Source organism: Passer domesticus, chromosome 8 (genome assembly GCF_036417665.1).
Source record: "Passer domesticus isolate bPasDom1 chromosome 8, bPasDom1.hap1, whole genome shotgun sequence".
NCBI lineage: Eukaryota > Metazoa > Chordata > Aves > Passeriformes > Passeridae > Passer > Passer domesticus.
The window spans coordinates 9,708,277-9,730,998 of NC_087481.1; the positions used below are offsets into that span (position 1 = coordinate 9,708,277).

The window sequence follows — 22,722 nt, forward strand, 5'->3', positions numbered from 1 at the left end:
ATATTTCATGGGACACATTTCCTGGAAACTTCTAAAGACCTGGACAGGGAAGCATGGTCCTACGGGCAGACACTGGAGACAGCCCAGGGGAAAACCCTGCCCCACTTCCACAGAGGCACCCCAGGAACAGCCTGGCCTCTGGGCTGCCCTGGGACAGCAGGGAGCCCCGAGCCCTGTGCTCTCCAGCAATGGCTCAGCTGCACATGCACCCTCCTGCTCCTCTGCCTGCCCCACAGCTGAGCAGCCCTCCAGCTGCACGGGGCACTGGCAGCAGCACAGCTCATTGCAGGGCCACATGCAGGGCACAGCTGTTCCCTGGCAATGTGCACAGCCTGGCTGGGCTGCCACAAGACCCTTCCTCCCAGCAGAGAGCGGCCCAGCTCCCCCCTCACCTCTGTGTGAGGCTGAGCCATGCTCTCAAGGGAAGAAGTGAGTTATGTGAAGGCCCACTTTTATCATCAACACATCTAATAGGTATGGCGCTCGATGGGAATAATTTTTAATTATTGGGAAAATTTCTTTGGTTTTCTTTTTCATGAAACTAGTCTGCGTTACATTCCTCTCAACAGTATTGAGTTAGCAAGTGTGAAGGGAAGGGTGGAAGGCTCCAAAGATAAGAGGGGAAAAAAAATTCCTTCTTGAGGCTGGCCTTCTGGGAATCCCTAGGAAAGACCCACACAGCTGTGACTGCTATTTCGGAAAACCACAAAGACCTCTCAGCAAGCAGGCAGGCCTTATTGGTGTTTCTGTACCACCGTAATACCATCCCCTGGGTGGGACCCCATCAGCAAGCAGAGGAAGAACAGGACATTTTTCTGTACTGAGACCCAACATTGATGGTAAAGAAAGCAACAGGACTTGCATCTCATGGCCAGTTTGTGGGCAGCTGTGGCCACAGTCCCTGTCCTGGCTGACAGTATGACTGATTTGGCTACTGTCAAACAGGAGAAAGCAGAGTAAACTAATGACAGAATGTTGTGATTCCATGGGCGCCCTTGCAGGATCCTCTGTAGCTGTCAGCCACCTACTCTGACAAAGAGCCAGCACTGACCACCACGGAACAGTTTTCCCTGAAATATGGTGGGATTTGTTTTCCATTTGGCTTCAGCCTTTCAGCTCCTTCCTATCCTCACCTTTTCCTTCAGAGGTTTTTCCTTTTCCACTAAAGTCCATCTTCAAACCCGTGCTTCTGCCTGGCAGAAGGATCTGGGTTTGACTCTGGGAACACTCTCAGAGCTGACAGCGACAGGAGCTTGGTGCCCAGCCTCAGAACAAGGCCGGGTGACTCCGATTGCCAGCGCTCGGCACAGAGAGGCAGAGCCAGACGCGTCTGCTGCCGCTACGGCCGTGCCAACCACAACCTGCACAGCCTTCACAGCCCCAGCGTGGGGCTGCCCCTTTGTGACACAATAGCCCATGGGGCTGCCCCTTTGTGATGCAATAGCCCGTGGCTCTCTCATTTCCATGGCTGCAAAACCCCACCCCAACTCCATCCCCTTCCCTTCCCAAGGGCAGCCAGCCCTGAGCCCAGCCTGGCCAGGCCTGAGGCTTTCACACTGTCTAGGAAGTAAACCCTCTCCAAAGCTACTTTTCAAGTCCTTTATTTCTGTAAATTCATTTCTGTAATTTATTTCTGTAATTCCCACTCAGATCTGGGTTGCAGCTGGTTGGTGTGGGAATTGGTAAATTTCTCTTCACATCAAACAAAGTGCTGGGACACAAAGAATGGCACCGGGCCGTGGAAGTAAAAGCAACTTTGCACTCCCCAGTAGATGACCCCAGAATTCAGCTGGCCGAAAGCTTTAGAGAACAAATTGACCATCCAAATATTCCACTTTTGCTCTGCTTCATTGTTCTTGGGGTTTATTCCCTGCTTGCTTTTTTGCATAAACACCCAAACCCAACATAAACATGATCTGCCTCAAAACATTTCTGATCTTGGCAGTTCCTGACAATTCAAACTTTTCATGATGGAAATAGCACAGGGCAGGTTATTCTGAAAAAAGTGGATAAAACTAATCCTGCTTGATTTGGCAAAACTAAGCCTGAGCCATGGGACCAGTGGGTCTGATCCTTTTTCTGCATCTGCAATATTATTTCTTCAAGTCTCATGTCTCCTGTCTATTCAAAGAAGCTTTGCACTCTGCATCAGATGCCCCCAGTGTTCAGTGGGCCCATATCATCAGTGTATCTCTAGGGTGTAAACTGGCCATGCAAAGTTCTCCCTCATTGTGGCAGGGGTTTATTCCTGCTTGCTTTCCTGCAGACACACCCAAACCCAACATTGCAACACCTGCCTCAAAACAATTCTCATTTGGACTGTCTCTGAAAATTCAAACCTATACTCAGAGCGTTTCCCTGTCCCCAGGGCCAGGCTCCAAGGCTGGCCTCTCTCCTGCACAGAATGAAGAAGAGCTGCTGCCCTTGCCAGCGGCTGCGGGGTCTGGTGATCAGCGCTCTGAAGGCAGCTTTGTACACACCCTGCCCCTGAGCCGAGCAGCATTCCTGGGCATTGGCACCAGCTCTGCAGGCCAACATCCTCCAGGACAGCTGCAGCAAGGAGATTGCAACAAGTGCTGGCTGAAGGAGTCTCCAGGCTGCGGCAGCCCTTCACCTGCTGGAATCATCTTGTGCTGCCATGGGAGAGCAAAGGGGATGATGGGCTCTTTGAAAATGAGAGTGTCCTCCATGTGCTGCTGCTCGCTGGGCTGATACAGCTGCTGCTGCCTTCCCCCACAGCTGTGTCAGGAGCCTGCCTGGGAAAATAACACTGCCAGTGCCAGTGCCAGCCACTGATCCCTGCCATGGCCCTGCCCACAGGGCGTCCTGCCCACCAAACCGCTCCAGTCAGGTGATGTCAGACAACATCAAAATACATTCAAACGATGCATTTCCCACTTTCTGGCAAAATCATGGCCATACAGTCCACGTGTTGGAGGCAGACTGCTGTTGGCAGAAGGGGGAAGCCCCAGCAGCTGCTCTCCCCATGGCTGGATGGCCATGGCAGCAGAGGCAAGCCTCCCACCATGCCCACTGCTGTAGAACCCAGTGCTTTGGAGTTGCTCCCACTCAACTCAGGCTGCTGCTACAGCAGCAGCATCACTTCACACATTTGATAACAGACTTGGAATGGCACACAGGACTTGCCCCAAGAGGTACAAAAAATTTTTTTTAAAGTGGAGTGGGCAGGAGAGTTAGAATAGTTTGCTCCTTTTTAATACAAGCATACCTGATTTAAGCAGGGACAGTGGGCTAATCATACTGGGGACTGGTTTGTAATTCTTGTCTCTAGCAATTCCCACCAGTTTGCAAGCATTTTTCACTAGGGGGTAGATAAGATTTTACAGCACATCCATGAGCAAGTCTGAGCCTGAAGTCAAAGCACAAGAAAATACTCCCAAATCTGCCACCCATGGGAAAAGGAAGCAGAAAAGCAGATGAAACAAGTGCCATTGCAGCTAAATTGCCTGTATTTATCCCATGGTCCAACCTTCCTGTACAAAAGCACCTCAATTCAAACACACAGCTTAAGATCAAGGAATAAAAGTGCTTTGAAAACATTTAAAGCCTGATTCCTATTACTTTCAAGGAGAGGTCAATGCTAAATTCCTTAAAAACACAAATGCAGGTCTATTTGGGACTGCATCCTTCAAAAGCACAAATGGAGGTTTAGAATTGCAGAACTTTTTCCATTGGAAAAGACCTTTAAGATCATAGAGGCCTTCCCATAATCTGAGACTGCTGACACTGCCAAGGCCACCCCTAAAGCCTATCCCAGGACGGGATGCTATTGGCATTCTTGGCCACCTGGGCACCCTGGCTCTCAGCCACTGCCAACCAGCACCCCCAGGTGCTCTTCTGCTGGGCGGCTTCCCAGCCACTCTGCCCCCAGCCTGTAGCCATCCATGGGGGTGCTGTGGCTCCAGTGGAGGACGGGCACTTCACCTTGTTGAACCTCACGCAAGTGGCCTCAGCCCATGATCCAGCCTGTCCAGATCCCTCTGGCAGATCAGCACTCCCACCCAGCTTGGCATTGTCTGTAAACTGCCTGAGGTACCCTTGATCCTCTCTTTCCCATCGTTGACAAAGATGAGAAACACAACTGGTCCCAGTACTGAGCCCTGGGGAACACCACCTGTGACCAGGCACCAGCTGGATTTAATTCCATTGAATTCCACCCCTCCCTGGGCCTGGCCATCCTGACAGTTTTTACCCAGGGAAGAGTGCACTAAGGTCTTCAGTCTTTTCCTCATCGTTTGTTCTGTGTTTCCACCCACATCCAGGAAAAGACAGAGATTCTCCTTAGCCCTCCTTTTGTTGCTGATGGATTTACAGAAGCATTTTTATCCTCTTTGCAATTTTCTAGGAAGAAATTCTCTACAGTGAGGCTGTTGAGGCACTGGGAACAAGTTGCCCAGAAGAGCTTTGGATGCCTAAGGAAGGCTGTGCATCTTCCCCTGCCCTCTCCACTTCCCTTCTTAGTCATGACATGGGGGCCTGAAGCAACTCCAGACTGAGGACAAGGTGAACATGGCTCAGGCTCACACAGAGGTGAGGGGGGAGCTGGGCCGCTCTCTGCTGGGAGGAAGGGTCTTGTGGCAGCCCAGCCAGGCTGTGCACATTGCCAGGGAACAGCTGTGCCCTGCATGTGGCCCTGCAATGAGCTGTGCTGCTGCCAGTGCCCCGTGCAGCTGGAGGGCTGCTCAGCTGTGGGGCAGGCAGAGGAGCAGGAGGGTGCATGTGCAGCTGAGCCATTGCTGGAGAGCACAGGGCTCGGGGCTCCCTGCTGTCCCAGGGCAGCCCAGAGGCCAGGCTGTTCCTGGGGTAGCTCTGTGGAAGTGGGGCAGGGTTTTTCCTATGGCCTACTCCAAGTGTCTGCCAGCAAGAGCATGTTTCCATATGCAGCTATTTAGAAGTTTCCAGGAAGTCTGTCCCATGAAATATGGAGCTTCAGATGATTTTCTTTTGTATTGCTGGCTCTGTTGCATTTTGTGTCTCCCCTTTGCAGATCTGACTGCCTACAGCCTTACCAAGCAGTTTTCTCTGGACACTTCCAATGTTCTCTTACCCACAAAGTCTTTGTCTCCCATCCAGAAGAGCTCTAATTCCTCCAAGCTCAGGAAGAAGCTGCTGCCTGTCTGAAGAGTGTCACAAGAATAGGATTTATGTGTTAGGCTTCATAGTTAGATATGGATATATATTCTGATATTTAGATGTCGTTTTGAATAAAGGTTTTGATTGTATCTTTCAATTTTGATGACATATTTTTAATTCTATATATTTTATTTTCGTTATTTTAAAAAAAATAATTAAATAAACCATAAGGAGAATGTGAGACCAGGACCTGCTAGCCTAGAGATTATGGGAGTGCAGCTTGCTTGATGTGCCAGTGTCTCACCACATCCTTTCCTCACTGCACATCTCCTCTTCCTCTTTTGCCACATTTTCTTTCTGTCATTAGTGCTGCTCTTTGTTACTTGGCATTACAATAGGGCCACACATTGACATATTTGGGGGACAATGGAACCAAAAGATCCTGTATAGTCAAAAGATTTCTACCTGGATATGTTGTGTGCTCTCAGAAGGCCTGAGCAAAGAAACCAAGAGAAGTGTGCCCAAATGCCAAAGCTTTGCTCCTTTGCAATCTCACACAGATCTGGCTCACAGGTGACTTCAGGCACAATTTCATAGGTAAGGGGAGGATGTGTATTTCACTGGGAAAAGATGCCCTGCTTTGGAATAGTTGTCTGTATGTAGATTTACCCAGGACAGCAGTCCAACAGTGTTTTTTGCAACTTGCTTGCCAAGGGATGAGTGGGCTGTGAGGCCAATAACAAGTGACAAGGGTTCCTCAAATCTATTGCCACTCCAGCCTGGGTGCCCTTCTGCCCAGGGCTATGGGATAATTTGTTCCCATGGACAAGTGCTTGCCAGGGTAATGAATTCCTGCATAGCTGGAACAAGCAATTCTGGATTCTGCTCCAGCTCTTGGTGGGCTGCATGATCATTGACAATGCTGCCTTTCCAGAAATTATTCTACAGTTTCCTTTCATAGTCATTTGAAGATTTAAACTTCACATTTCAATTTGTTTTGCCTTAGGGAAAAATACTTCTGGGCCCAGTGCAAACTGTAACCTTTTGACAGCAAAGTCCTCATGGCTGCCAGCTTCTGATGTTCTAGAAGAAACTGCATGTGAATGTGTTAATTGAGTTTTCTGAAGGAAAACTCTGTCTGACTCTGTGTCACGTGGCTGCATGTGTTGGCATAGCTATGGGTCTAGTCCTGGCCTAGTAAAGCCCAGGCAGGCTGGCATGTTGCAGGGAAAACAAGTCCACGAGCTTATGGGGTTGCCATCACCAGCAGAGCAGATGTGTCCTTTGGGGATTTCTCTGGAGACAAAATTAGGGGCCTGCTCCATGCCACAGTATGGATCTCTTAGATCCTTAGATCTTTCTAAACTATCCTAAAAAAGGCAGTGAAACTTCACATACCCTTGCACAATCACTGTTTGGATAGGGGCATTTTTGTCCCTCCTCAAAGCCATTGCTCTTGCACACCAGAAACATGAACATCCACCAACAGGAATGATGCATGGCCCTCCTGCTGCTGCTTCAGAGCTCTGGGAAGTGCAGACCTGGGTATTGCCAATGGGAACACTTAATTAGCATTTCATGCTCCTTCAAGATGCCCAGATCTCAGGGCTTTTAGTTTCAAAGCAGCCACTGTACTTGCTCTAGGGAAGATCAGTAAATGGGAAACAGGGATTGCCAGCCTTGCAGGGGTGTGGGGAAAACCTGGAGTGTCTGCGTCAAAAGAGGAATGGGAAGAGTGCAATTGCCAAAGCCAAAGCTTCATTAGGATAGCTGGGTCAGTTCTTTACTGCCTGCTTGCATGGAAATTATTTCAGAACCTCCTTTTTGTATCTCATGCAGAAAAGGAGATCTTAATAATACCATGCTACTTAAAAACACATTGTGATGCAGATCTGTAGTGATTCCCAATGAAGCAGACTGCCTGCTTTGTCACTGCCAGCCCTGGGGACCTTGCAAGAGACTGTAGGGTATGCCGTGCCTGTTTTATATCCAAGCAAAGCTTGAGTTTGCTTATTAGTGTGGAATAAATACAAGGGTAATAAAATGGACAATTAAACTGGTCACTTTGGAGGATATGCTCATGCTTTCACATGTCAGACCTGTACCTCATGCTCCCAAGGCTTGTTACTCATCATGAAATATTTCAATAAAAAACCACAGCTCCTGTGTTACATCTGAATAAAATTGCATCAGTTCATCAAGAATTCTGCTGGCAAGAACAAGACAAAAGCCGTCTGACACTCACTTGCAGCTGTCCTGGATTTCTGCAGCCCTTTGTGAAACGCTGCTGTAGGCAGAGTGTTTGGAGTTGCTTTGGGCCTTTATGAGAGATCTGTGTAACAGCATGCTGGGCTCTCCTGGCAGAAAACTGTCCAAGCCCAGGGACATGGTGCCGGCAGGAGCGGAGCAGCCCCGCTCCCAGCCCGAGAGTGTGAGCTGAGCCACGCCGGGGAGAAAAGACACCGAGGGGCTCCAGCCCAGCTGCTTCACCTGCCGTGACCGCTCCACAGAGCTCTGCCTCTGGGAGAAAGTCGACGCTGGACAAGCATGGAGCTTTCATCTGCTGCTGGAGCTGCTCTGTGACAGCTCCCGTTCTTCCTGAGGGAGAACCCAGCACCACCTTGTAACGCGTGTCCTGGGGGGATTTTCCTCCGGCATTCTGGGTCTTTGTCCCAGCAGGGGGACGGTGATGTCTGGCAGTTTGATATCTAGAACTCACTGGCCTTTTTGCTTGCTTTTCAGCTATTCCACTTGTTAATAAACTGTTGCAATTTTTTTCCACTTTCATCTATTAGTATTCATTTCCTGTTACTGGAAGGGGATTGTTGGAACACTTTAGAGGAGACGACTCATTGCAGAGTGTCCTGTATTAAGTTCTCCCAAACTGTGTGAGACACATGGCTTCACACAGGAGCAGCCCCAAGGCTGCTGAGGGGAAGGCACAGAGGAGGACAAACCCAGTATTTCTGAGGGGAATTCCTTGACACCAAACCAACCTGAGTCGTCCAACAGCTGACCTGACATTTTGAGACATGGGCCAAAGGGGAAAGCTTGCAGTGTGTTTGGTCCAGGCCGGGTCATGCTCAAGGCAAAGGTGTGTCAGTGCACTTGGCTCCTTCTCTCCTCATTGTGTCCAGCACACACAGGAGCCCAGAGCTCCTGCAGAAACCATCACAGCACTCAGTGTGTGAGTTGTGCTCAGTGCTCAGTGTGCTCAGTGTGCTCACACAAGTTGTGTGAGCAACTTGTGTCCAGTGCTCACATTGAGCTGTGTCCAACACTGCACCTCATTGGAATGAGGAACTGTTCCAGCTCTTTTAGGAGCTAAGGAGGTTTGGCCTTCAGATCAGCTCCTTCCCAGCTCTTGATTTGCTGCCCTGGCTGAGCTGCTGCTTGTGGCAACACTTGTTGCACAGCTGCCAGCCCTGCTCTGCTGCCCAGCAGCCACTGCAGGAGCTTGTGCCAGTGACATCGAACCTTTCAGATCTTCCTCAGGAAAGCTCAGGGCAGAACTTGTCAAAAGAGCATTGCCTGGGCCATGCCTTTGACATTAAATCTCTCCTCTGTGCTTGGTGCCACACACAGTAAATATCTGAGGAAGCAAGTTTTCTGCTCCAGAAATTCCTTAAATCAATCATTTAAACTGTAACAGAACACAATCTGGGATGTGTAATCTCACTTTAATTCATTTGCAGAAAGCTTCAGAGAGCTGTGTGACCTAAATGACCTTTCCACCAAGAACTCAGAAAAATGGGAGAGATGGAATCAGTAGCACAAGGATCTGCATTGTGATTCTCCCACAGGCCTGAGGACACGGCCCACTTCCACTGGGCCATGCCTTTTTACCCTACATCAAAACCTCGTGCTTCAGATTGTGGTGGTGAATGGCCCCGGCCTTGTCCGGCCACACGGTGACCTGAGAAACGCTTGTCAGGCCTGGGCCTTGCTGAGCAGCCCCTGGGCCCAGCTCCTCTTGAGCTTCCCAGAGACACCGAGCGCTGCCAGGCACTTGTGCTGTCTGACGAGCTCCTGGGGTGTCCTGTGAACTGCCTTGGAAACCACTTTTCCTGCCTCAAAGGCATGACATCCTCCTTCTCCCACTCTCAGAGCCAGGCTGCTGACCCACGGGGTGGCCACGATGAAGCGTTGATGGCTGAGGCCCCTCGCCTGTGGCCCATGAACAGCGCTCCCAAAGGAGGCCCTTGGGGCTCTCCTGGAGCCCAGAGGTGCCAGCAGCAACCTCCCTCTGAGTGGGGCCTCGCAGAGCCAGCGCGCTCTCAAGCTTGCTGCACTGGCAGCATGACTGAGCAGCCATGGATCCTGGGCCAAGAGCCCACTCCTGGAGGCTCCAGTTTAACCACTGCTCAGCTCCAGTGCTGTTAAGCTTTTAGGCCATATTCCTTTTGATCCTTGTCCTTTCTGTCCCTTTCTCAAATGCACCTAAACACACACACACACACACACACACCACACACACACACACACACACCCCCACAGAATTCTCAGAATGTTTCTCATTTGATTGACTGAATTTTGTTCCTTGCTTTTTTCCTCATGTTGTTCCTTAACCAAGTAGTAAGTAATAATGTGAATGTTGCCAATGAATTTTCTTGAGCTGTTGCTTAATATTCTATCTGGCTTTTACTGAACCTTGCCTGGGAATTTTTAAGCAATCTTAGACCCTTGTTCATACCAAGCCTTGGGAGCATGAGGTGCAGGATTGACAATGGAAAGCAAGAGAGTCATTCAAGAGGGATGAGTTTAACTGTCCATTTTATTACGCTTCTATTTATTTCACTCTAAGAAGCCAAGCCAAGCTTTTCTTAGAGGCAGAATGTGTGTGGGAGGCACTACAATATTATCCCATAGCTCTGGGCTGAATGGCACCCAGACTTGGGCTGCACGAGCTGGGGAAAAAATGTTCCTGCCCTTGAACTTCCTTCCTCTCAACAACTGAAAACAAAATTATAAATCAATAAACTAAAATTACAATGAAATCAATTATAATAAAAATGAAATATTTTTTCTTACGTTATTCCAATGATCCAAGCAAAACAACAATAACTATTACTATAATATTAAGAATAACTATAAACAAATTATATACTAAGAAATACCTTCTGAAAGCTTTATCGTAGTAACTAATATACTTTAGACTAAAAATATATAAAAAAACTAACATACAGTCTAACACGCCTTAGTAAAACAATTCGTATTACAAACATACTAAACACAAAACCAAGCACCACTAGAATTTCTCCTACATTTTAACCAAACAATTAAACTTTAATAACACCCTTAAGTACTCTAAAACAATTCCAATTATTTTTTAAAATTTAATTGTAGGTGAGTGCTTTTATTTGGATATTGGTTTTTGGATTGTTTGGGTTAGATGATTTAAAAAATGGGATTTTTATAGCAAATTAATCAGCTGAGAAGGCGGCACTCTGCAAACAGAACTGACTGAAAATGAATGGGACAGAAATCAGTAACTCTGAAATTTTATTTGCTGTCAAATACATCCCACCCAGCCAGCCCCACACAATCCCCATCCCACCACTCCCAATTGGGATCCCACTGCTCCCAATCCCTTTCCAACCCCATCTCACCCTGGTGGCTGTGGAATGGAGTGAGTTTAGCCTGGGATTGAGTTTTTTTGAGGAGGGAACAAGCAATTTGAGGAGGGATTGAGCCTTTATGGGTTAAAATTCAGTTGTTTTCAGTGGGATTTGAGTGGTTTTGAGATGACAGATCCCTCTTGGCTTTTGGAGGGCAAAGAGAGGAAGAAGAGAAAAGAATTAAAGCCAAACCAAAGGAAAAGCAGGCAGGTGTGTTCCCAGCATGGATCACAGGGAATGTGGGTCACCAGGGCTGTGCCCAGCGTGGGTCCTGCAGTGGGGGATGGAGCTGGAGCAGCGCACAAAGCTCTTCCCGCACTCGGGGCACTCACAGGGCTTCCCTCACCGGTGCCTCCGTTGGTGTTGGGTCAATGTAGAGCTCCTGGAGAAGCTCTTCCCACACTGGGGATGCTCGTAGGGCCTCTCCCCAGTGTGGATGCGCCGGTGCATGACAAGGTGGGAGTTGTGCCTGAATCCCTTCCCGCAGTCGGGGCAGCAGAAGGGCCTCTCCTCTGTGTGACTCTGATAGTGCCGGAAAAGATGGAAGCGGATCCGAAATCCCTTCCCACACTTGGAACACTCATAGGGCCTCTCCCCAGAGTGGATCTTCTGGTGGACAATCAGGCTGGAACGCTGGCTGAAGCTTTTCCCACACTCCCCACACTCATAGGGCTGTTCCCCAGTGTGGGTCCTCCGGTGGCTGATCAGGTGGGAGCTCTGCCTGAAGCTTTTCCCACATTCCTCACACTCGTGGGGCCTCTCCCCAGTGTGGATGAGCCGGTGCCTGAGGAGGGTGGAGTTGCGCCTGAAGCCCTGCCCGCAGTCGGGGCAGCGGAAGGGCCTCTCCTCTGTGTGCGTGCGCTGGTGCACGAGGAGATGGGAGCTGGTCTGAAACCTCTTCCTGCACTGATCACACTCGTAGGGCCTCTCCTCAGTGTGGCTCCTCCGGTGCACGATCAGGTGGGAGCTCCACCTGAAGCTCTTCCCACACTCCTCGCACTTGTGGGGCTTCTCCCCATCAGGAAACTCCTCATGGACCACCAGCTCCGAGCTCTGGCTCCATCTCCGGCCGCCTTCCCGGCCCAGGCTGACTCTTTCCCCCTCAGATCCCTGCCATCTGCGTTTGCAGCCCCTCCTCGTGCAGCATCTCCAGGGCTTTTCCTCCCCGTTGGGTTCCTGTGCCATGGACCCGCTCAAAACGGCCTCTGCCATGAGGTTCTGCCGCGGGGATTTGTCCTCCCTGCTCTCCATCCTCAGCTCCTGCTCTGGGGGAGGAAGGACAAGGACAGGATGGCATTTGCCTCCGGGCCACAGGCAAGGGCAAGGAGATGCCCCCAGGCTGTCCTGCAGCCGGGGCAGTGCTGGGCTGGGAGATGGAGCAGGAGAGAGGGGGAAAGGGGCACTGACTTCCTCGTCCCCTGCCTCAGTGTCCAGGGACATATTCCTCTCTCTCACTGCCTCACAAGAAGTTACAATGGGAAATCCTGGTTTGGGGAAAACAAGGGATGAGCACATTGACTTTGAAAGTCTTTCCTCCCAAGTCCCTCTCTACAAGTTACCGGGCATCTGGGCTCCAGAAAAACCTCCCAAACACCAAGATTCAGCCTTGAAAAAGCCTCCCAGGAATTCCCCGGCCCTGCTCCCTCCTCTCTGCTCTTTGGGAGTTCCCCCTGTCCCAGCTGCTGGGGTCACGCTTGCATTGGGGGTCCCCCTTCTCCTTGGTGCCCACCCTCCCCAGCCTGCTGGCAGTCCCAGCAATCCCAAAAGCTGCCCCCTCTTCGCTCTGCCCATTCAGAGGTGCCGGGGCTTTTTGGGCTCCCTTTTGGGCTCCCTTCTCCCCTCATTCTCTGCTCTGGGCTGCAGGGGCTCCAAGGAGTCCCCCCTGCCCCTCTCCAGGCTCTGCAGGCTCCCGCCAATGGCGGCGCTCCCCCCTCTCTGGGCTCCCCACTTTGGGCTCCTGGGGGACACAGGGCTCTGCTCCTCCAGGCTGACTCTGCCGCCAGCCGCCACCCCCCGATGTCCCCCCAAGGGGCTTTTTCTGCCCTGCCTTGGAGTTCTTCATTCTCCAAACATCCCCCCAAAAAATCCCAACCCAGGCACTCCCCAGAATATTTGGGCTGAGCTCCACCTCCCTGGGCACCTCCAGACTTCCTATGTGCCTGACCCTGGGACGACCTGGAACACCTTGGACCCCCATTCCAGCCTTTCCCTGCCCCCAGCCCCACCCTTCTGCAAAACCAGACACGCCCTGAACTCCCCCTTCCTGAACATCCTGGGTGTCCCTATGCCATGTCCCACCTTTTTTGGGAAACCCTGGACTCCCCTTTCCTGGGCTCCAGGCCCCCTGGAACTCCCTTCTGCCTCTTCATGTCCCTGCCCCCCATTTCTGTGACCCTGAGCCCCTCCTGCAACCCATTCCTGAGAACTGAGACCCCCTTTTACCTCATTGCCCAGAACTGAGACCCCCCTGCACCCCCTTATCTGGCACCAACTCAACTTCCCCTGGCCCCCGCCTCTCCCAGCACCCAGCCCCACCCTTTTGCCTGACCTGGGATCCCTGGGCCCCCATTCCTGCATTTTCCAGCCCCCAGACCCTCCTTTTTTCACTCCCAGGACATCCCGGTACCCCCTTTCCTGGGCACAGGATTCCCTGCACACCCCATCCCAGCTCTCCCAGTCCCTGCACCCCCTTTCCTTGACTCTGAGCCCCTGAACCTCCTTCCCAGCTCGGCCAGCCCTTCAAGTCCCCCTTTCCTTGGCCTCTTGACCCCCCTGGATCCCCAGTCTCTCACATTCAGCCCCCCAGCTGCCCCGATCTCGCTGTCCCCCCAGTTCTGCACTCCCTGCAGTACCTGGCAGTGGTGCTGTCGCAGCCCGGCCCTGTCGCCACGTCCTCTCAGTGCCCGTTCGGGCCCTGCCCGACCAGCCCGACATGGTCGACTGCGGGGGACACTCCCCTGTGCCCGGGCTACAGCAGAGCGGCCGGGGCTGCCAGCCCTAAACCACAGGAGCAGCTGGCAGACGCTGCTGCAGGAAGAAAGGGCCCACTCTGGGCAGGGTAAAGCCAAGGTTTATTTCAGGGCTCAGGGCAGATCTGACCCTCAGGACAACCTGCTGCACACAGCACACACTCAGCCCCTGCACCAGCTTGGAAAGGGGGGCGCAAACAAGGCAAAGATACATCCAACAACCAATGGGGGAAACGGGGGGTGTGCAAACCGGGCAGATGGACATGAAGGAGCACAAATGAGGAAGCACCTTAAGGGAGGGCCTTGACCTCTGCCCAATCACTCCACGCCCCTGTGGGAAGATTCTGGAAAGAGGGGAAGGGAGGCCGAGGGATTGACAGGGGCCCAGGGAGGAGACTGGGGAATGGCTCTGCAGCCACAGGGAGGATTGACATGGGGGAGGAGGGAAGTCACTTGGGGCAAAGCATTTTCAGGAAAGAAGCGGGGCTACATCAGGGAACCATTGCAAACTGAGAACAAGGAGAATAAAACACAATACAACACGGCCTGGGGTCCCCCAATCCTTGATTGTGGGGGACGTGGACGGGACCCCTGCGAGCGCTGGGGCAGCGACCGGGGCCGGATGGAGCCGCAGAGAGCGGGGATGGTGGGTGGAGCTGAGCTGGGATATTGGCATAGCCAGGGCTGGGATATTGGGATAGCCAGGGCTGGGATATTGGGATAGGCAGGGTTGGGATATTGGGATGGGCAGGGCTGGGATATTGGGATAGCCAGAGCTGGGATATTGGGATAGCCAGGGCTGGGATATTGGGATAGGCAGGGCTGGGATATTGGGATAGCCAGGGTTGGGATATTGGGATAGGCAGGGCTGGGATATTGGGATAGGCAGGGCTGGGATATTGGGATAGCCAGAGCTGGGATATTGGGATGGCCAGGGCTGGGATATTGGGATAGCCAGGGTTGGGATATTGGGATAGCCAGGGTTGGGATATTGGGATAGGCAGGGTTGGGATATTGGGATAGGCAGGGCTGGGATATTGGGATAGCCAGTGCTGGGATATTGGGATAGCCAGCCCCGGCTCAAGGACAGGAATGGGCCCGTGGCCGACAGTGCCCTGGAGACGGGGCCGGTACAACCAGAGCTGGGGGGAGCCGGGGGCTGGGCTGGGATCTGTGGGAATGGAGGACTCTGAGGGGCTGGGATGGGATCTCTATGGCTACGAGGGGTGGGATTTCATCTCCTTCCAGCTGAGACCCGGGAGCTTTGCAGTGTCCGACGGTGCCACCTGGATCACCTGGAGGTGCTGGGAATGCAAAGGGATCATGGTGGAGCAGATGAAGCATTATCTGGGACACAGCTGTGTGGAAGAGCTCCCAAAATCCATCAGACATGGTCGGGAGGCTCTGGAGCACAAAGGTGGGTGTGCGAAGAGGAGGGGAGTTCCTGTGGGAATGTGGGATTCAGGAATGAGGGCCTTGGGAATGCAGAAATTGCCATGGAATTTCCATGGCCGGATCTCTCTCATCCCAGCCAGGTGAGAATTCCATGGATGGATCTCCCCCTAACCCATTGCCCTGGGAATTCCATGGGGAAATGATTTGAATGGATGACCAATGCAATGCCAGCAGTGCAATTGGGAAATACAAAGCTGTGTTTCGTGTCAGGTTCCTAGAGGCAACGTGTGTATTTGTGATTGTGATATGTGTGGAAACTGACCATGGGACAGTTATGAAGACAAATTCTAATAAATAACTGAGGAGGTAAAGCATGGAAGAAGGCCTTTGAACCTATCCTTTGTTCGCAATTACCCTTTGTAAGTCTTCAGTTGATTTAGGATCATTTGAATTAAAGCTTTAAGGATGTTTCTCTTTGACTGGAACTTTCTGCTTGTAGCTAAGCCTTAAAGAGTTTTGCAATAATAACCTTTTGAAGTATAATTTTAGAATATTGCTCGTAGTAAGGATCTTTGAAACCATAGCTTTAGAATATATAAAAAGGAAACGTGCTTATCTCGATACATTAAAAAAAACAGTGAAAAGCAGCTTAAGAAAGGAAGATGAACATCTACTCAAGGATTGATGGTTTTGACCAAGAGAAGCTGGACATCACTGTAATGAGATTTGGAATTAAAAGGTGGACCCATCTGGAATCTGGACCTCACCAGCTGGGAGACTTCTTTCTTCTTTCGGAAGCCGGACCCCACCATCTGGGGATACTCCTTTCTGGGATACATCCTGAGAAAAACTAAATCATAATAGTGTATAGAATTGTGACGTAAAAATTGGGAATGGAAACTGCTGAGAAAGTTTATGAGTACCCCTATCAATGCCTGTAAGCCTCAACTATCGGTGTGCAGCTGGAGGGAAAACTTCCCCCCCTGTACCCAGCCTGTATTGCTCATACTTTACCATATGAATTAATAAATTGATTGCTGCTTGAATATTGGCCTAGTCAAGCTTCTCATTTGTAACACAATGAGCCCTAATCCCTGCTGGGATTGCATGGGACATGGATGCCAATGCTGTGCCCAGGCCGGCTCTGCTGTGCCTGTGGCAGCGCCAGGGGAGTGCCCTGTGCCTGCCCTGAGCCCAGCAGGAGCCTTTCCTTGGCTGTTGTGTGCCCTGCCCGGGGCAGGAGGGCACTGCCGGAGCAGCTTTGGTGGCCCCAGCACCCGGCTGGGCTGCAGCCGCTGCAGGGGCTCCTGGGGAATGTTGCAGAGCAAAGCTGAAAGCAAACAACAGTTTCTGGAGGGGATTCTGCCCCTGGGCCTGTGCTGGGAGCCCAAGGCCAACAGCCCCAAGTGCTGGAGCTCAGTGTCCCTCGGCCAGGCCGTGTTCCCTGGCTCTGCCCTGTCCCCTGTCCCTCACCTGTCCCTGTCCCTGCCTCCTGTCCTTGTCCCTCAGCTCTCCTCTGTCCCTGTCCCCTCTCCCCTGGCTCTGTGAGGTCCGAAGTGGCAGCAGGACCTGGGGCAGCCCTGGGGGAGAACAACCCTGAGCCCCCCAGCTGGGCCAGTTGCCCCAGTTCCCCCAGGGGTGCCCAGGTCACTCCCAGCATGGGCCCTGTGGCTCCCAGTCACTCCCAGTATGATCCCACTATGATCCCAGCATGGTCCCAGGTGTTACCATTCACCCCTAGGATGGTTCCAGCCTCTCCCAGTATGTTTCCAGTCACCCCCTCTTGCAGGTAAACCAGGACTCCTGAACAACTGACCGGTGTGACCAAGCAGAAGCTGTTTATTGTTTACATTACACACACTTTTCTGGATTCTACAAACTGCTAAGATCACACTTCTTGCTTCCTGCCTTTGTCTCGTTCCCTCGTTCTCTGCCTCCATTTCTCAGTCTCTGTGATTGGTCACCATGCAGGTGTTTCATAGTCCCCTGTTATCCAGTTCCTGCCATCCTGGTGTGCCGTTTCTCAGCTTCTTTGTGCTTATTTTAGCACAGTTTATATCTCAGTCACCTTGATGAACTCCACAGAGCCCTGAGACAATTCTGATAAGAACAGTTGCAGAGGGTATGGCTGGTGCACACTGAGGCCTGAGTTGTTCAAATACATTGCTACAGTTCCCCCTTCTTGCACCAGCCAGACCCTCTTTACTGTGTTCCCTACTAAGGGGGTCACCAACTTAATTATGCCAGAGATGAACCCACTTTACTGGTATCCATCAGGGTTCTTTGTCTGTAATGCCACAAACATAACCCCTTCCCCACATCAGTAAATCTGCAGGTCCTTCCCATAACCCTGTCCTAGGATTTTTAAAATAAACTTCTGGCTGATGCTGTACCAATTCAGAATCTTGCTGCAAACCTGAGTAATGTGTTAATGCTGGTGGTTCACTGTGATTGCCTACTAACCACAGAGGATTCATAGCATGGACGGCTTTCAGCACTCTGTCCTGTGGGCTCAGCCCATCCTGCCCCATTTTTTGTTTATCAAGCAGTCCTTTCAGGACCTGATGTGTCCATTTGATGACAGCTGACGTGTGGAGTTCCCTGGAATGCTTGTGCTATGCTTCACTCCCCAAGGAGCTGAGAAATCCTGGGTTTGCCAGGCTGTGTATCCTGCCCCGTTGTGTGTTCTGATTTCCTGAGGCAAGCCCATAACAGCAAAGCAGCCCGGCCAGTGTGGAATGCCAAAGCCAGAGCCTTCACTTGTCACAGGAGTGGCCCAAGCCATGGCAGAAAAGGTGTCTGTGGTCACATGAATGCGTTTAAAGCAACCCAAAGAGGCGCAGATGGTCACATCAGTTTGCCACAGCTGCAGGGGCCCTGAACCACTGGGGTTGGCTCCAGGACCCAATCCAGCAATCATAGCCTGGCCCTGTGGACAGCTTGTGACAATTCCCTCAGCATCCTGCAGCCATATCCCAAATTGTTTGGGTAAAACTTTCACACTTTGATGAAAAGCTCGTCAGCCCTTCTGGCTTGGCCAAATTTATTGATGCTGTGAGAAGCAGAGGCCCAGAGTGTTGCCACCAATTGGCCAGCCTTCTCCTTACCTAAGGCCAGGCCTCCCTCCAATCCAGAGTAATTCCAAATATGGGTAATGAAATAATCCTGTTTGTGAGAATTGAGACACTGGCACAGTTGCAAAAAGAGTTGCCACAACCCCTGGTCCTGGATTTCTCTGGAATTCTTCCAGTAGTGCTCGCTTCATGCGCTGGACAACACCACTACATAAAGAGAATCAGAAACAATGTTAAGGGGATCATTTGGCCACTTTTCAAACACTCTGATGAGAACACGTAGCTCAAGAATCTGTAAGGAATCTCCTGGTGCCTCCAGGATTTCACTGAGTCATTTGCCTTTGTTCTGCCAAGTGAGGCCTGCTCTGGAAGTTTTTCCATTGGCATCAGGCAAGACACCTATTTCTTCATGCACAACAGCCCATCTTTATTCTTCACAGCTCATATTTCTATGGTTTTCTAAAGGCTTTCTGTTTAATTTTAATTGCTTAGTAGCTTACTGCCACTCAGTTCATTGGTTAGTAGTTGCTCATGCAGGTGTCAGTCAAAACCTTTCCTCTCTAACGATGTTTCCATTCTTGTCTCCTGCATAGAGGATATGGGTCGAAGTCTTTCTTCTCCCAGGTGCAAATTGCTTTCTCACAGGAACTTGTCAGGCTAGCTGTTAGCTGTACTTAGCCAAAGTAGCAGGCCTGAGCCATCATTTTACAAGGATAACAAGGCTCTTCTTTTATAGGGCTTTACCTGTATGCAACATTGACATATGATTCTTTCAATCTTAAAGAATCATCTTAAATTTCTGTCATGTGAACTTTGACCTTTGTAATATTTGTGTATGATAGATTTGAGTTCAACTCTGTTTTGAATCATGCCTTCATGGAATCATAGACTCATGGAATCATGAAGGCTGGGAAAGCTCTGTGAGACCATGGAGTCCCAGCAGTGCTTGATGCCCACCTTGTCCCCAGCCCAGAGCCCTGAGTGCCACCTGCAGGCCTTCCTGGGACAGCTGCAGGGATGAGCACTGCAAAGCTCCCTGGGCAGCCCCTGCCAAGGCCTGAGCAGCCTTTCCCTGGGGAAATTCCTCCTGGTGTCCACGCTGAGCCTGCCCTGGCCCAGCCTGAGGCCGTTCCCTCTGCTGCTGTGCCTGTTCCTGGGAGCACAGCCCGAACCCCGGCTGTCCCTCCTGTCAGGGAGTTGTGCAGAGGCAGAAGGGCCCCCTGAGCCTCCTTTTCTCCAGGCTGAGCCCCTTTCCAGCTGCCTCAGCCCCTCCTGGGGCTGCAGCCAGGATGGAATCCTGGTGCTGTACAAAGAGCAGTGTACAGACCTGCCACAGGTGCCTTTGTCAGCACATTTTAAACTTTCCTGGCTACAGAAAGGCTCTGCAGCAAGCACACGAGTCCAGTCAGCAGGGACAGTGCCAATGTCCTTTGGCAATGCGTGCGGCCTGGCCCGGCCCGGCCCGCGCTCGGTGCCGCGGTTGCCTGGTAACCGCGCCCGGGCCCTCAGCGTCTGTGCCGGCGCCGCGGCCTCAGCGCCAGAGCTCGGCCCTGGCTGCTCGTTCGCAGCCTCGGCGCCTTCAGGCAGCTGCACTCGGCCATTGCCACGGCAGTTGTTGGCACGGCATTGGTTTCTGTCAGCCAGCGCTGTCAATTGGCGGAGAATTGGTCTCTGTGAGCGACTCCTGAACTCACAAAGCATTGGTCTTTGCAAGGGACTCCTGAACTCGCAGAACATTGGTTTCTGCCAGGGACTCCTGAACTGACAAAGCATTGGTCTTTGCGAGGGACTCTTGAATTTCTTTTGAAGGTAAAGATTGCCTCAAGTTCTACTGTCTGTTTTTGTCCCATCTGTGCTCTGAAAGAGAATGCCAGAGGGAAATAGAGGATGGGATAATGCCAGTCTTCAGTTTGGTGGCATGTGTAATAAGTAGTAATACGTTTGTTCATTAATTAAATCAGTAGCTAAATAACTATACAATTAAAAACAATAGTTAAATAGCTAAGAAAACTTCTTGTGCAGATACATATGGTTGCTGGTTTACTATAGTGCCTTGGGAATTCCATTGTAAAGGTATGCCCTGTGAAAGCAAAGTAATGAGAAGCAGCTGTAACAACAATCCTTAAACTTGCTAGAATTGCTTAGCTTGCAGAAAAGTGTATAGTGTTCTGTATAGATATGCCTTATAAGGCATAAGTTCACTCAGTGTTCACAAAGAGGAAGACTAAGGGGGACTAAGCCTTCATCCCACGACCACCAGAAGGCCGAAAAAGACCCCCTAGCAACTGAATGAGCAAGCGCAGAAGACAGATCACGTCATCCCTAAACCCGGAGAAGAAGGCAATAAAAGGTGGACTCAGGGGATAGGAATTTTGTGAGCCAAAGTGGAGCAGAGACTCCGGGCCGCCCAGCGCTGTCCTTGCTTATTCTTGCTTGCAAAAATAATAAAGATAATTATTTGATCCTTAAATTCAGTGGACTTGTTTATCACACTGCCCAGACCCTACACTGCCCCAAATGTGCCCCAGAAATGTCTCCAGGGACCCCAAAGTGGTCCCTTTTACCCTGTGCGTGAAAATAATAAAAAAATATGTCAAAAGATCTAAAAATAGCACTAATTAGCATTAAGAAGGAGAAATAAATGGCCAATAGTGGTCAATGATTTAATGAAAGGAATTGTTTTATTTAAAACCAATGACAAATAATTTTTTGATTGCTAAAAATGTATTCAATTTTTCACATAAATATCAAAGGTAATAGAAATATACAGTAATACTAATATAAATTAAAAATCTGTAATTATAATTTTATAAATTAATCAATCTAATTTATTTTAAAAATGCACACTTTTTTATGTTTTGGGATGTCAGTCCCAGGTGGGCCATGTCAGACATGGTGAGGCTGGGGTGAGGAGCAGGTTGTCCAAAATGGGTCAGCGTGCAAGGGGCTTGTTCCTCTCCATGCCCAGATCTCCTGGGGAGACATTCAGCATCAAGATCATCTGAGGAATCGTTCTTTCACCTCTTTTCTGAACTGAAAAAAAAAAAAACCACAAACGTGATTAAAACCAAACATCATGCCGTCGGTGCACTTTGAAATCTCCCTCCTTAACAGAACTCCAGACTGACTCCAAGCAGCTTCACAAGCCCTGGAGTCTTGGAGGAAAATTGAAGGAAGAGAAAGAGCTCCCCAGGGCTTTCTGTATTTTAATCAGACCCACGGTGGATTTGGGGCTGGGTCCAGGAGCCTCAGGCACTGAGAGAAGGATGAAGAAGCTGCTCAAGGAGTCAGCAGCAAAACTCCAAGTGCCTTGGAGCATGGCTGGGCCCCAGTGAGGGCAGGGAGTGCCAAAGGCTCCCTGGGACTGCTGAGAGCAGATCCTTGAGGCCAGGAGTGCAGGCAGCCCAAGGCTCTGGGCAGGGAACTGCAATGCTGAGCAAGGCCTGGGCTGGCTGGGGGAAGCAGAAAGGCCAAGGCCTGAGCCCAGCCTGGGCCAGCAGCACCTGTCCCTCACGGGTGGCTCGGAGCTCTCTGTGGGCAGGGGGATGTGAGGGGCAGCAAGGACAAATGCCATCAACCTGCAGCCCCTACCAGCCTGGCCAGGGAGGCCGAGGGAGAGCCAAAGTGCAGCCCCTGCCAGGAAAGTTCCTGCTGTGGGGCCTCCAGAGGCGCTGCCCGAGCCCAGGGCACAAAGGCCTGGGTGCCTGTGGCCCTGCCAGCCCTGCCCAGCCCTCGGCCATCTGTCCTGCAGGCTGTGCCCCCTGTGCGTGCTGCTCCTGTGCCCTGGCCGGCTGCACTCGCCCCTCTCGCTGTGCCCCAGCATTTCTCACCCAGCGTTTCTGTGCCCTCCCTGGGCTCCCTGCACCCAGCGCTGCCGGCTCCTGGCACACAGAGCCGGCCATGGCCCAGCCTCACGCTGCCACACCTCGAGCACCACAATTCCACCCTGGCAGGGACTTTGCTTTCTCCTCAGCTCCAGCCTGAACCTTCCAAGCTGCACTTTGGGGATGTTTCCTGCAATTCCCACTCCCAAGGAAAGCTCTGTCTCCTGCTGTTCATGAACAGAGAAGGGCTGGTGGGAGAAGTGCTGGTCAGAGGCTCTTTAGGGCACAGTGAACCGTGAAAATATTGAGTTTTAAAATATTCCATGAAAGGAGGAGGGGCATCAATAAATCTTCTACACTGGACTTTTAAGGGCAGACTTTGGCCTATTGAGGATGCAGATTTGGGGAGTACTAAATCATGTACTGATTCTTTTAAGAGAAACAGCCCTTAAAAACAAAGGGTTCCAGGAAGGATGGACACACTTCAGTAAAGAAACCTTGATGGAGCAAGAGTAGGCTGTTCCTTTTTGCAGAAAGATGACCCAGAGGAAGAAATGACTGGCTTGGCTGGGCATGGAGCTTTTGCATGAATTTAGGGGTTAAAAAGAGGGTGCATCACCTTTGGACATAGAGGCAGGTAAATCAAGAAATTTTTAAGGATGTTGTTAGGTTGTGCAGATAGAAAATTAGAGAGGTGAAAGCTCAGTTACGACTTAACTTGGATACTTCTGTGAAGGATAATAAAAAT

The 22,722-nt window shown here is 51.0% G+C and overlaps 1 long non-coding RNA gene and 1 pseudogene across 1 annotated transcript; both read left to right on the forward strand.

Moving 5' to 3' along the window:
- LOC135305578 (zinc finger protein 850-like) overlaps positions 1-22,722 on the forward strand; it is a 261,867-nt pseudogene that overhangs the window by 206,446 nt on the left and 32,699 nt on the right.
- Positions 4,254-5,251, forward strand: LOC135305738 (uncharacterized). The gene is made up of 2 exons (XR_010366722.1): positions 4,254-4,551; positions 5,009-5,251. It is a non-coding gene; the product is annotated as an uncharacterized LOC135305738 (long non-coding RNA).